The sequence below is a fragment of the Ascidiella aspersa genome, chromosome 5 (genome assembly GCF_963924565.1).
Source record: "Ascidiella aspersa chromosome 5, kaAscAspe10.2, whole genome shotgun sequence".
NCBI classification, from domain to species: Eukaryota; Metazoa; Chordata; class Ascidiacea; order Phlebobranchia; family Ascidiidae; genus Ascidiella; species Ascidiella aspersa.
Genome location: NC_139451.1, coordinates 11,918,955 through 11,923,954, shown reverse-complemented (window position 1 = coordinate 11,923,954; position 5,000 = coordinate 11,918,955). Strand labels below are relative to the sequence as shown.

General features: G+C 56.8%; 2 non-coding genes and 1 pseudogene across 2 annotated transcripts; all 3 read right to left on the bottom strand.

Annotated features, from left to right (window-relative positions):
- The window catches only part of LOC146143810 (large subunit ribosomal RNA), a 3,679-nt pseudogene extending 2,697 nt beyond the window's left edge, over nt 1-982 (bottom strand).
- Nucleotides 983-1,230: 248 nt separating this feature from the next.
- Nucleotides 1,231-1,384, bottom strand: LOC146143809 (5.8S ribosomal RNA). Its single transcript, XR_014501260.1, has one exon. It is a non-coding gene; the product is annotated as a 5.8S ribosomal RNA (ribosomal RNA).
- A 247-nt stretch (nt 1,385-1,631) lies between these two features.
- Nucleotides 1,632-3,442, bottom strand: LOC146143808 (small subunit ribosomal RNA). The gene has a single exon (XR_014500434.1). It is a non-coding gene; the product is annotated as a small subunit ribosomal RNA (ribosomal RNA).
- Nucleotides 3,443-5,000: the final 1,558 nt, after the last annotated feature.

Below are 5,000 nucleotides of genomic sequence, written 5' to 3'. Positions count from 1 at the left end.
AAGCGGACGAGATCGGCCGGTGATGCGGCCGCCGCGAACGACGACGTCTCACCTCCGCCGGACCGCGCCGACATTCACTTTCACTGCGCCCATGGGTTTCGTACTGCCCCGTGGCTCGCGCTCACGTTAGACTCCTTGGTCCGTGTTTCAAGACGGGTCGGGAAGGTGGCTGACTTCAGCCGCGGACCCCGTGCGCCTCGCGAAACGACACCGGAAGCGCGACCGAGACGAAGAGGCTGGGCACTGAGAACAGTCCCCGACCCACGACGCCCCAGCCGGCACCGGGCGCTCGGCCCCGAAGGGCAGACGCGGCGATCTCTCCTCGCCCGAACGGCGGGCCGACGGACACGCGCGCCTATAGTACCCGACCGAGGCCGGGTTACCTTGCGCGCGGCCTTCTCGCCGCCGTCCAGACGGTCGCGGCCTTCGCCCGGCGCTAGTGCGCTGGTCCCCGATCGGGCGGCGCCGCCGGCGGCCCGTGAGGGTCCGCACGACAACGTCGCCGACAGGGGGCCGGCTGAAAGCGACCGGGCGACCCGACAGGCCCTCCCGTTTGCCTCTCGACGGTTTCACGTACTCTTTAACTCTCTCTTCAAAGTGCTTTTCAACTTTCCCTCACGGTACTTGTTCGCTATCGGTCTCGTGACCGTATTTAGCCTTAGATGGAGTTTACCACCCGCTTTGGGCTGCATTCCCAAACAACCCGACTCTGGGAAGACGCCGTAGCGCGCCCGCCTGTCGCCGCCATGGGCCTGACACCCGCTCTGGGAAAAGGCCTCGATCAGAAGGACGCGGGCGACCGGCGAAGCGCGCCGTGACGAATTCCGTACGCCACAATTCCGCGCACTCCAAAAGCGCGCGGATTCGGCGATGGGCACATCCCGCTTCACTCGCCGTTACTGAGGGAATCCTCGTTAGTTTCTTTTCCTCCGCTTAGTAATATGCTTAAATTCAGCGGGTAGCCTCGTCCGACCTCAGGCCGAAAGTAAGGACCGGGACTATTCTTCCCGTTCCGCGCTCGCCGTCGGCGCCGCGCGCCGCCGCGCACCTCGATTCCCGCCCTTGAGCCGCCAGCCGTTGGCCTCTTCGAGGTCGACTCGCCGCCGCCGCGCGGGATTCTGGTCGCGATCGTCGCGCATCGTGCCGTGCTGTCTTGAGCGGGACGGGCGCTCGCGCGTCCGACGCCGCAGCAGCCGCGCGGAGAAATCCCCGCGCGGAACGTTTGCAACGCGACCCTGAGGCGGGCGCGGCCCCGGGATTGACCCGAGGCCGCAATTTGCGTTCAGAACGTCGATGCTCAATGTGTCCTGCAATTCACACTAATTCACGCAGCTAGCTGCGTCCTTCATCGACTCACGAGCCGAGTGATCCACCGCCAAGAGCCATCCACGATTGTTTCGCTCGCACAGTGCCTCGCACTATAGGGTGACAAAATAGACCGCGCCGAGCGGTCGGCCAGGCCGACGCTTGAAGCCGGAGCGCGCGGCACCGCGGCACTCGACGCGCAAACATTACCGGGTGACCGAATCGCCGGCCGGCGCGCCGCTCCTCGCGGGTCGGGCGCCGGGTAGCAAAGACTTTTTCTCTCGCTTGTCCGAGTTTCGCGTTCGCCGAAGCGTTTGCGAGACCGTTAATGATCCTTCCGCAGGTTCACCTACGGAAACCTTGTTACGACTTTTACTTCCTCTAAATGATCAAGTTAGATCGTCTTCTCGGACGCCGGCTCGACCGTTGCCGGCCGCGCCAGGTCCAATCGGAGGACCTCACTAAACCATTCAATCGGTAGTAGCGACGGGCGGTGTGTACAAAGGGCAGGGACGTAATCAACGCGAGCTAATGACTCGCGCTTACTGGGAATTCCTCGTTCAAGGGAAATAATTGCAATTCCCTATCCCTAGCACGACCGGGGTTCAGCGGGTTACCCAGACCTGTCGGCCAAGGCGAGCACATGCTGATCCGGTCAGTGTAGCGCGCGTGCGGCCCCGAACATCTAAGGGCATCACAGACCTGTTATTGCTCAATCTCGTGTGGCTAAACGCCACTAGTCCCTCTAAGAAGTTAGACGCCGACCGATTGGGTCGCGTAACTAGTTAGCAAGCCAGAGTCTCGTTCGTTATCGGAATTAACCAGACAAATCGCTCCACCAACTAAGAACGGCCATGCACCACCACCCACAGAATCAAGAAAGAGCTCTCAATCTGTCAATCCTCACTGTGTCCGGGCCGGGTGAGATTTCCCGTGTTGAGTCAAATTAAGCCGCAGGCTCCACTCCTGGTGGTGCCCTTCCGTCAATTCCTTTAAGTTTCAGCTTTGCAACCATACTTCCCCCGGAACCCAAAGACTTTGGTTTCCCGCAAGCTGCCGGAGAGGTCGTAAAACTAACGCCCCCCGATCGCTAGTTGGCATCGTTTATAGTCAGAACTAGGACGGTATCTGATCGTCTTCGAACCTCTGACTTTCGCTCTTGATTAAAGAAAACATTCTTGGCAAATGCTTTCGCAGTCGTTCGTCTTGCGCCGATCCAAGAATTTCACCTCTAACGGCACAGTACGAATGCCCCCGTCTGTCCCTCTTAATCATTACCTCGCGCTCCGAAAACCAACAAAATAGAACCGAGGTCCTATTCCATTATTCCATGCACCATTATTCAGGCGAATCGCCTGCTTTGAACACTCTAATTTTTTCAAAGTAAACGTTCCGGCCGCCGCCGACACTCAGTCAAGGGCACCGGCGGAGAACCGGAGGTGAGGCCAGGACGGCCAGTACACGCCTTGCGACGGACCGGCCGCCTGCGCCCAAAATCCAACTACGAGCTTTTTAACCGCAACAACTTAAATATACACTTTTGGAGCTGGAATTACCGCGGCTGCTGGCACCAGACTTGCCCTCCAATGGATACTCGTTAAAGGTTTTAAAGTGTACTCATTCCAATTACAGGGCCTCGTTTAGAGTCCTGTATTGTTATTTTTCGTCACTACCTCCCCGCGTCGGGAATGGGTAATTTGCGCGCCTGCTGCCTTCCTTGGATGTGGTAGCCGTTTCTCAGGCTCCCTCTCCGGAATCGAACCCTGATTCTCCGTTACCCGTAAGAACCTCGGTAGGCCAGTACCGTACCGACGAAAGTTGATAGGGCAGACACTTGAATGATCCGTCGCCGGTGCGAGACCGTGCGATCCGCAAAGTTATCCAGAGTCACCAAAGGTTGCGGGCCGAAGCCCGGTCGGTTTTTGGTCTGATAAAAGCACGCCTCCCGCGAGGTCGGCGCTTCACGCATGTATTAGCTCTAGCATTTCCACAGTTAACCACGTAAAACGTACGATCAAATGAACCATAACTGATTTAATGAGCCATTCGCAGTTTCACTGTACGAGAGCTCGTACTTAGACTTGCATGGCTTAATCTTTGAGACAAGCATATGACTACTGGCAGGATCAACCAGGTAGCTACTTTAGCGTAGCCCCGAAAGGCCGACGAAGGAGGCGCCGCTGATGCGGCGCCGTCGCTCGGTCGATGCGAAACCCGAAGGCTTCTCTCCGTTAAAATTTCGTTCTTTGCTCGGCTGCCCGAACTCAGAAAACCGTCACCGCCCGTCGCACCCGCCGGAGTAAGACTTCGTCGGCAGGCCTTTCGACCGCCACGTCGCCAACACCGGCGCGAGCGCAACGCACGCCAGACAACTTCGCCGAAGCGACCGCTCAGAACCCGACAAACTGACACTCGGCTCTTCGCGCAGCAGCAACATCTGCCCAGCGAGCCAATCGCCTTTTCACCGATTCTTTACTTGTCGAAGCTTGTCAGCTCCCACAAGTATAGCAAAGATGAGTGTTGTCCCTGGGGTCTTCCGTTTGAAATTCTAACGTAAAAAAAAGGTGCACGATTGCGCCAGGTGTTGAACTATTGCGAGGCATATCACACGCTCGCGCGGCCTATACAGGCGCTTGCTCGCGCGCGCGGCCGAAATATGTTCAATGTTCGCGCGGCCTAAACAGGCTCATGCTCGCGCGGCCGAAATGTACTCAATACTCGCGCGGCCTATACAGGCTCTTGCTCGCGCGCGCGGCCGAAATATGTTCAATGTTCGCGCGGCCGACATGTATTCAATGCTCGCGCGGCCTAAACAGGCTCATGCTCCCGCGGCCGAAATGTACTCACTGCTCGCGCAGCCTAAACAGGCTCATGCTCCCGCGGCCGAAATATATTCAAAGCTCGCGCGGCCTAAACAGGCTCATGCTCCCGCGGCCTAAATATGCTCTTGCTCGCTGGGCGGAAATATGCTAAAGCCCGAGTGCGCGAAAAAAAAATTGTAAAGGACAGTCACAAAAAAATAAAGACCTGCCCTCTATGTGAACGTGGAAAGGCCCGCCGCGCGGCAAAAAAGTGTCGAAAAGAAAAATCGAAAAAATTGCAAAGGACTGTCGACAAACATAAAAAATTTCGCCCCGATGTGAACGTGCAAAGGCCCGCCGCGCGGCAAAAAAGTGTCGAAAAGAGAGATCGAAAAAATTGCAAAGGACTGTCGAAAAACATAAAAAATTTCGCCCCGATGTGAACGTGGAAAGGCCCGCCGCGCGAGCGAAAAATTGAAAAAAAAAAATTGAAAAAAAAGACAAGTGTCGGCGGCGAAAAAAAACTTAGAAAAAAAACAACCTCGCGCGCCCGGAGGCGTTCGAGATCGCTTTTAGCGCCCGACCTTGCGGACAAATCGATAGATCTTGAGGCTTACTCTCAACAAATCGCAGTGAAGATACTGCTCTAGTGATTACGACACCCCGGTCTTCAACTAGGTCGTTTACGAATGATTTAGCACCACGCGTTTCGAACAGGAGGATTCGCCGACTAGCGGGCGACGCTTGTCGCGCCCGCGAAAGATCGGCTCTCGGCACTAGCAACGGCCGAACGACCGTTTATCTTTGCCCGTCGAGGGCGAGGCACAAAAGTATCGTCGCTTCCTAGGCGGGATTCTGACTTAGAGGCGTTCAGTCATAATCCCTCAGATGGTA